At 40.2% G+C, this 10387-nt stretch overlaps 1 pseudogene; it reads left to right on the top strand.

Annotated features, from left to right (window-relative positions):
• Positions 1-5718: 5718 nt before the first annotated feature.
• Positions 5719-10387, top strand: part of LOC141141220 (transient receptor potential cation channel subfamily V member 5-like) — a 49527-nt pseudogene continuing 44858 nt past the window's right edge.

Raw genomic sequence — 10387 nt, 5'->3', positions numbered from 1 at the left:
ACCTCTTTTACGCACTGTAAGGGCGAACCTAGATATTAGAGGCCTGTCAGTGGGCAAAACTGAGCATAAATTGCCAGCCTATGCAGATGATGTGCTCTTTCACCTTAAAAATCCCCTTGTCTCCTTGCCTAACCTGATGCGAAAACTTTTGGGACGATCTCAAACTTTAAAATTCATTTTACGAAATCACAGATCTTACCTATACAGCTGCCCTCTTCCCTGGCAAACAGCCTGCAGACAACCTTCCCCTTTAGTTGGGCCAAGTCCTCTTTGAAGTATTTGGGCATTCAGCTCACTGATAGCTTTGAAACCCTATATGCCCACAATTATCCCACGTTGTTAGCCACAGTTAAGCGAGGTTTAGCCTCCTGGACTAAGATAGCCTTCATGTGGGTCGGATGGGTGAATATCATAAAAATGAATATCCTCCCTAGGATATTTTTCTATATGCAGATGGTGCCGATACCCCTGCCCATAGGCTTTTTTACCCAGCTTACTAGTATGCTAACCAGGTTTGTGTGGAATGAGCGGAGACCACAAATCGCTCTGAGAACACTGCGGTGCTCAAAGAAACGAGGTGGTCTGGGAATCACAGATGTCCAGAGGTATAACAGAGCCATGGTTCTTCAGCAGATCCTGAACTGGCCTTTCCATACTCAATCTAAGGTATGGCTATTCTTGGAAAAATGTATGGCAGGCAGAAACCTGTCTTACCCCCCGTGGCTGACACTGGAACACAGGGGGCTGTCTGATAGTAATTCTCCTTTGATGACCCATGCTCTTAGAGTTTGAGATCAAATTAATCAGTTATGGGACCTGGCCCCCCCTATGTCCCCATTGGCTCCGCTCGGGGGGTTTCTATGGTTTCCCCCTGGCAAACAAATTACTTTCTTTGGACCATGGGCAGATGATGGCAATACCAGTTGTGGTAAATTCATGGAGAACGATAATTTGCTGGCTTTTGAGGTTCTAAAGGCATAGCATGTGACTTCCCTATGGACTTTTGGCGTTACAGACAACTCCATCATTTCTTTGCTCAGCATGGCCGTGCTATTAGGGACATATCCTCTCTTACACCTTTCAAACATCTTTTTATAGGCTGAAGAACCTATACCTCACATGATATCTAGACTTTATCAATTATTAGGCTCCACCACTCCCGAAGCCAAGCCTTTGTTTGTCTAGGCATGGGAACGCGACTTATGACTCGCGTTCTCTGAGGCTCAGCTGACTCACCTGTACCAGCTCACCTATTCTAGTTCACTGGATTCAAAAATGGAAGAGACAAACTATAAGATTCTATCACGCTGGTACATGGTGCCTACTGACCTGTCACGTATTTATCCCTCTACCTCTAACCTATGCTGGTGAGGATGTGGCCATAGAGGCATACTGCTGCACCTGTGGTGGGAATGCCCTGTGATAGAAGCTTTCTGGAAGGACATTAAAGCTCAGATACAATATATTCTTGGTCTGAATGTTCCCCTATCCCTGATACATTTTCTCCTCCACGTCCTTCCTCTGCCGATTAGTCAATATAAGAAAAGTGCACTGCCTCATCTTCTGAATGCAGCCAAGCGCACACGTGAACGCTTCACAAGCATGTGGGCTGTATGGTTAGAGCACGTTCCAGACCCACAGTTGGTTTCTTCTAGTGTGGACTTGGCGCTTCTGGAGCTGGCAGAGCCCTCGCTTAAAAGCGCTCTTAGCAGCAGTGAGATTGAGCTCTTTTCAGGTGTAGGAATGGTTCTCTTCTTCCACTCTTCGCCACCTTCTCTGCAGCACATCTGTGAGTGATTTGCCTAACAGCGAGCATTCTTGGTATGTGCCTGATTTCTCTTTTTTCTTTTCTTATACTGTATGTTGTTTTATTAATTCTTGTTTTAAAATGCATAAAACTGACATATGGACCTAATTTTTTGCCATGGTAGACGGGGTCACCTAATTTAAGGTCGATTCTACTACTCTTTTTCAGAACGTAAATATTTTTGGATGTCTCCCTTTTGGTGGCGGGCCACTGGGGGAGGTATGCTGGAGATCATTTGGCCCCCCTTCCTTAGTGGTGGAGCCTGCAGGGCTGCATTGTTACCGAGCGTAGCACTCAAACTGTCTTTGACCATCTAGGATTGGTCCTGCAACTTACTCGTTCAACTGTTTCTTATGTTTTGGGTCCTTAAGGTTGTTGCTATCTCCTAACGGAGTAGGCATCCATAGTTTGTAGATGTATTTTGTATGCTTACTTCTTTTTTTTTTTTTTTTGACATGTCTTAGAGATTTTCTACTTTTCTCACATATATGAAAATGCTTATTGTGATATGTTCCTTTATTTTGTATAAATAAAGATTATATAAAAAAAAGCACAGAGACACTTTAAAATATTTTGTATGCACAAAGAAGTGCAATAACACGCTTATTGCTAATGAAATTAAAATATATTTATTAGGATATTATTCACAGAAACACTTTAAAAAATGTTTTTATGCACAAAGAAGCACAAGGACTCTTTATTGTTAATGAATTTGGAATTTATTGATTATTATGATATTAATTAGCTATTGTTTAGCTAATTATGTATTAATGAATTGTACAGTGTCTTTAACAAGAATTCATACCCCTTGAAATTTTCCACATTTTGTCATGTTACAACCAAAAACATAAATGTATTTTATTGGGATTTTATGTGATAGACCAACACAAAGTGGCACATATTTGTGAAGTAGAAGGAAAATGATAAATGGTTTTCAAAATATTTTTCAAATAAATATCTGAAAAGTTTGGCGTGCATTTGTATTCAGCCCCCCTGAGTCAATACTTTGTAGAACCACCTTTCGCTGCAATTACAGTTGCAAGTCTTCTTGGGGATGTCTAGACAAGCTTTGCACATTTAGTGAGTGACATTTTTGCCCATTCTTTACAAAATAGCTCAAGCTCTGTCAGATTGGATGGAGAGCGTCAGTGAACAGCAATTTTTAAGTCTTGCCACAGATTCTCACTTGGATTTAGTTCTGGACATTGACCGGGCCATTCTAACACATGACTAGGCTTTGATCTAAACCATTCTGTTGTATCTCTGGCTGTATGTTTAGGGTAGTTGTCCTGCTGGAAGGTGAACCTCCACCCCAGTCTCAAGTCTTTTGCAGACTCTAACAGGTTTTCTTCTAAGATTGCCCTGTATTTAGCTCCATCCATCTTCCCATCAACTCTGACCAGCTTCCATGCCCCTGCTGAAAAAAAGCATCCCCACAACATGATGCTTCCACCACCATGTTTCACGGTGGGAATGGTGTGTTCAGGGTGATGTGCAGTGTTGGATTTCCGCCACACATAGCGTTTTACTTTTAGGCCAAAAACTTCAATTTTGGTCTCATCTGACCAGAGCACCTTCTTCCACATGTTTGTTGTGTTCCCCACATGACTTCTCACAAACTGCAAATGGGACTTCTTGTGGCTTTCTTTCAACAATGGATTTCTTGAAAAATGTTATAATACATATGCTAGTACAATTGGACACAATACCTTTATCTATCATTATACTATTATTGTAAACACTTGGAAGAAGATTTTTATTACTTTTATACTTATTACCTGACTGACACATTTTTCTATACTGTATGTCTTTTTGTATGCTCCAACGAACGTCATGTATATCTGACCTTTGCTTTATGGTGGTATGTTCAAGCCTTTGCCAATGGAATATACTGTGTTTAAGCACTTGCTGTCCACCCAATAGCAGTCTTACTGCTACAGGACGGCAGCTGTGCACCAGATCATGTATATATACGTGATCTGGTGCTCTGGATAGGGAGCGCATATGTGTGCCGCCAGCAGCTCGCTCCTGCTATGGTCACACACAGCAGAAGCCCAGTGGCAGGTACCATGGACTCGATGTCCACCGGCACCCGCCGATCATCCTGAAAACACACCGAATGGCAGACCGCCGTTCTGACAGGAGGGAAGGCATGGATCCTGTGTCTCTGCAAAGCAGGGACATGGATTCATGCTTTCCCCCTAGTAAAAGCACCTCCCACACTGTACAAAAACACTGGCTAGGCATACAGTTAACCCGTTGGTCTCCCCCTGATGTTAACCCCTTCCCAGCCAGTGTAATTAGTACAGTGACAGTGCATATTTTTTAGCACCGATCACTGTATTAGTGTCATTGGTCCCCAAAAAATGTCAATTAGTGTCAGAATGTCCGCCACAATATCGCAGTCCCGCTATAAGTTGCTGATCATCGCCATTACTGGTAAAAATAAATAAATAAAATTAAAATATCCTGTTTGTAGATGCTATAACTTTTGTGCAAACCAATCAATATATACGCTTATTGAGACTTTTTTTTTGTAGCAGAATATATATTGGCCTAAATTTATGAAGAAATTTGATTATTTTTTATTTTTTTAAGTTTACTTGGTGATCTTGCAAATAACACACTTCCTGCCCTAGGGTGGCTCCTCACTTCTTTAAATATGGAGGGAGCTATGGCTGTCAACTGGGCTGGAATTCAAACATGTCCTCATCTCATAAGACTGAAGAGACTCTATGCTCTAAGCACTTTTCCCATTTGAACAACCAGGTGCTGGAGGCAAACTGAACCATCTATACTCACTCACTAGAACCAAAGAGAAAAGTCCCTGCACACTGGATAGGTCACAAACTTCCACTTCTATTGTAGAGATCTATGGCTAAGCCTTAATTGGTTTAAATGTGTCAAACAGGGTGGCCCCAGGCATTAAAGAAGATAACAAAGTTTGTTTAAAATGGGAAGAATAATAGCCATTTTCTATACAATACTTTTAAAATGAGTTTAGTTATCCTTTAAGATGACTATATATATTTACAGTATGTCAGTAATCCACTTAAAAAGGAAAGTAGAGTTTTTGTGTTTGGGACCAAAATACTGTTCTAAAAATAATTTTATTTTCTAATCAGGTAAATATATTTCATACTGACAGATACAGCCAGCAGATGGTTCTCCAGACCCCTTTTCACATGTTAACCTGCCATCTCCTCTGTTGAAAAAAAAGCCTGTAGTTTACAGATGCAAGTAGCTCAATCCCAAATCCATGCATTTCCCTGCCTTTCCTGCTTTCTTCAGGCATATAGTAAAGAAGCAAAACAAAAAAAATTTTGTTTAAAGAGGAAGTAAGCTTCCATCTTTAAATTTTACCTATAATAGGTAAGCCTATAATAAGGCTTACCTATAGATAGTGTAAATATCTTCTAAACGTGCAGTGTTTAGGAGATATTTACTGTAAATACAGCCAGTGACATCACTGGTGCATGCACTCTGAAGGAACAGCCACTGGTGCCATTCCTACAGAGCCCTGTGCCATGACCAGCGGCTCCCACGGCTCCAGCCAATCACAGAGCCGGAGTCCGCGAACCTGGAAGCAAGACGGGTGAAGATGGCAGCTGTCTCCAGCGATGACATCGCATCACTGGAAGCCTTTGGTTTCAGGTAAGTTTCACATAATGTGCTAGTATGAGATGCATATTAGCACATTATGCCTTTGCCTTGCAAGTAAGAAAAAAAAAACATGCAGCGGTTTACAACCGCTTTAAAAACTTTCAAATAAATAAAATTGACCCAAAAACATAATTTTTTTCCTTTAAGATTCTCCAACCATTTTGTAGGGTACGGGCCTTACAATCTTTTAAAATTTGATCCACTGACATCAGTCTATTAAATTAGAAATTTTGCACACATGCATGTCTGGGTTTAATTTCTGCCATTACAACCTTATATAACTTAAATTACAAATGAAGTATGACAATGACAAATTCCATGTAATAATGAATTGTCCATTGCTCAGTTTAAACTCATTTGTTTTCAGATACACCATGTTTCACATCCTGGTCCTGCAGCGGAATAAAGAAATGGCCTGTCACATGCACAACTTGATCTTAGACCTCTGCCACTCACAGATTCTCAATGTGCCAAATATCTAGAAAATAATGACGGCTTTACTCCATTAAAGTTGGCAGCCAATGAGGGAAACATTGAAGTAAGTCACTACGGTCTTCAATTATTCATCTTATCCTCAGTTCAAACTCTAAGTATTGGCTGTCTTCCTACTTTGTTAAGTTTCAGAAATCCAATTTTCTTGTGAATCCATAAATAATGCAGTGCGCCACCACATATGAGCGATGTGTGCAAAATGTTTGGAAAGAAAATTATTATGACACAGGAGATCATGTAAAATTATTTATTTTTGTTTCAGAAATTGTATTTCTTTTTTTCTCTGTATTGGAAACATGTAACATAAGTAAACCAAAATCCATTTCCAGTGTCACATAAGAAAATGTACAATTTACCAATGCTGTATTGTAATGCTGTTTAGAACTAAACCTGCAATTGCAGCATTAGTGACTCATACTGATAAGAATGTTAGCTGTGTGCAAAGACAAAGTCTGAAGGCATTTATAGAATAGTTTGAAGGTTCATTGTTTGAAATCTTGCTGTGTATTAGTACAAAGGGACTCTCCTACACCAGGTTTTTTTTATGTTGATGGGGACAAGGGTCTCTTCTTGACAACCCTGAGTTGTGGTTGTCAGGGTCTGCAGGTGGGGGTGCTTATCAGAATCTGGGAGATCCCTTTAAGAGGGGGGCACCAGATCCCAGCGCCCCCTGACTATGTTAATGGGTAGGGGTACCCCTACTCATTCACCAAAAAAAGTGTACGAAAAAAATAAAAGGAGACAAGTTTTTGACAAATCCTTTAATAAAAAATAAAAAAACAGTGTCCCTTGATGTAAATCTATTGTCAATCATGCCACCCGCTGCACTGCCAACCTAAAAAACAAAAAAGTTCTTCCTTTTGGGACAGCTGCCCGCCCGCCAAATGCCTCCTCCACGCTTTGACAGTTCTTATATAGGTAAGGGTGGGCCACCTGGCAAGTTCACCTGGTGGACCCACCCCTTTTGACATCACTGGCCCAGCACGCACCTGTCTGTGATGTTACATGGGGGCGGGGACTTAAAATTTTGGCATGGTTATCCCCTTAAAATCGAAGGGTCTGGTATGGAATGGGGAGGGACCCCATGCCATTTTTGTTTTTGTTTTATTCTGCTTTTAGCGGGAAAGCCCATTGACAGCTGATAATGCATCAGTTGTTAAGGACGCTGTGGCCGGCTTCCCAGCTCCGCTTCTTAACAACCAGCTTACAAAGCTTTGCCCAATCAGGGCGCAGAATGCACTGTGCAGAGCACTTGAAGCACAAGGTCTAGTTGACACTTTTCCCATTTGTAGAAAATTTGCATGGCAAGTCTCTAACATGAGCAAAGTTGCAATGGTGAGTCTACATCAAGAGCTCTGCAAGTCACAGTGATCCCTGTGGTGGAATGACAATTGCACAACATAACTAGCCAGTACTTGCAGAATGTTTGCAAATAAATCTGGAGTCATGCATTGCGGATTTGTTGCAATTGTGCAACAAACTTGTGAAGCCTGGAGAGTCTAGCAATAGCATAGCAAGCCATTTTCAAAATTGCAGCTCAATTTCTTGCTATCTGGGATGGTTTGAAAGTGACATGATTGCAGGGGATAAAGCTATAGTTATGTGATACTCAAAACAACTAGCTCTGACTAAGGCCTGCCATACATTTTACAATTTTCTTATTCAATTTCCATTAGATTTACCTTCAACTATGTACTGCAAGGGCCTGCCTGATTGTAAAGTTTCAAAGTTCATAGTTGGTAAGGTTAAATAAAGACAGTAGCCCATCCAGTTCAACCTGTGTAGGTATATGTGTGTGCGTTCACGTCGATAATCATTTCCCATATCCCTATATGTTGTGTTCACTAAGATGCATGTCCAAGAGTCTTTTAAAACTATCAATACTCCCCTCTGACACCACCAATTGTGGAAGAGAGTTCCATCCTTATTGCCCTGACAGTGAAAAACCCCCTATGCATCATAAGGTTAAACCGCTCCTCTATCAGTCTCATTGTGTGGCCCCATGTCTCCTTACACTCCCTGAGACTGAATAGTTTTCTTTCTATGCTGGGATCACCATTGAGGGATATATATATATATATATATATATATATATATATATATATATATATATATATATTATATATGTATACTGCTATCACATCTCCTCTCAAGCCTCTCTTCTCCAGGGAGAATAAGTTTAGTGCTTGTTCCTCGTAATTAAGGTCCTCCAGCCCCCTTATTCATTTTGTTGCCCTTCTCTGCACTTTTTATAGTTCCAGCACATCCTTCCTGAAGATTGGTGACCAGAAGTGGATGTGATACTCCAGATGTGGCCGAAACAGAGTTTTATAAAGTGGCAGGATTATTGTTTTATCTCTGGAGTATATCCCCTTTTTATGCATGCTAATAGTCTGTTGGTTTTGCTTGCTGCAGCTTGGCATTACATGCTATTGCTCAATCTGTCTTCTATCAGGACCCCCAGATCTTTCTACATTCTTGATTCCCCTAGAGGTTCTCCCCCTAGTGAGTAATTTATATTTTTAGCCCCCAAATGCATTACTTTACATTGTTCAACATTAAACCTCATTTGCCATGTAGTTGCCCACCCCATTACTTTATTAATGTCCTCTTGTAAAGATTCTATATCCTCATGTGAAGTTATTGCCCTACTAATTTTTATGTCATCAGCAAAAACTGAGATTGAGCTATTTGTATCGACTTCTATATCATTTATGCATAAACTTAACAAAATTTGTGCCAGGACAGAGCCTTGGGGTACCCCACTTACCACTCCAGAACAGTCTGAGTACAGGTTATTTATCACCACCCTTTGGACATGCCCCCCCATAACCAGTTTTCTATCCATGAACAAAATCTATGGTCCGTGACTACATAGCTCAGTTTGTAGATTAAGCATTTGTGGGGAACTGTATTGAATGCTTTTGCAAAATCCAGGTACACCATATCCACAGGCTTTCACTTATCTAGACGGCAGCTTACATCCTCATAGAATGTCAACAGACATTGGTCTGGCAGGAACGACCCTTCGTAATCCCAAGTTTATTACTGCTAATGATACTGTTTCCATCAGCAAATTGAAAGTGTTTTGGTTTGACCTAAAATTATATGGTTTAGGTAAATCTAAAGGAAAATTGTACAAGAAAATTGTATAATGTATGGCCAGCCTTAACACACAGATGCACCATAGTACTAATACATAGACAAATGTGACAATTAACATCCTGGCAATTGTGATAATATATTGGTAACAAATTTGGGCAACAAACTGGAAATCCTAATAATATTTGGGAACAAAAAATAACCATGACAATATATGGGCAACAAATTGGCAATCCTGACAAAAAGTGACATAAACAGGCAATTTTGACAATATATGATCAACAAATGGGCAATCATGACAATATGTGGGTAACACACCGACAGTTGTGGTGATATATTAGCAATAAACAGGCAATTATGGCAATACCTAATCAACCAATGGGTAGTCATGTCAAAACAAGGGGAACAAACAAGCAATTTAGATAACACATGGTCAACAATCAGATAGTTGCATTACATTGGCTACAGACAGGCAATTCTAACATGCATGGTCAAAAAGTGGGCAATGGCCGCAATACTTGCATGATCAAATGCAGGAACAGTACATGGAGCCCAATCCATCTTCCACCTCCCCGTACCCTACTTAAGACCTCCAAACTATGATTTTTTTAGCCACAGAAAGGATATATTGAGTAGAAGTACTGGAGTAGGACAGAGGATAGGGCACACCTCCTCACAGCTCTGTCCTCTCTTACAACACTGGTTCACTCTTCCAGCCACTGTATTCCTGCTATAGTGATGCTTCTTTAAGCAGCCAATCAGCAGGCATGCCTAAAGGAACTACAGCTGATCACAGCCCCAATTATCTTATTGATTAACCAAAATGTTGAGTGAGGGCTGTTTACAGAAGGAGAGAAGTGAGAATTGTCAGTCCTGGCAGTGCTTTTACTTGCTCGCCTTTGCTGTAGGAGTGGCGCAATGCTAAGAAGCACACAAAGGTGTCTTACAAATTTTGATATATATCTTGGTGTTGGAGTAGACTGTTTGTTTTGAAGGTATGGGTTGTAAAACATACATCTGCTTCAGTAGTGGATATTACTAGGCAGGAAGCAATTGCATGTTGAAGAATACCCACAGAACTCAAAGAATATTCACATTCGATAACAGTTTGAATTAGTTACTTAGACCGTGATAGTGAATATTTAAAACATATTTTACATAAATCCACATGAATTAGGGTCTTTTCCATTTAGGCTTTGTTATATTTAAGAAATAATATATTCATATTACTAAATACTTCATACATCTTACCATTGTAATATATTAGATTTTACTAACCCAGAGTCTTTAGCGCACCAACTTCTAGCACAACATTATTCAACC

This window comes from Aquarana catesbeiana, linkage group LG04 (assembly GCF_042186555.1).
Source record: "Aquarana catesbeiana isolate 2022-GZ linkage group LG04, ASM4218655v1, whole genome shotgun sequence".
Lineage (NCBI taxonomy): Eukaryota > Metazoa > Chordata > Amphibia > Anura > Ranidae > Aquarana > Aquarana catesbeiana.
This window is presented reverse-complemented; position numbering and strand designations above follow the sequence as displayed.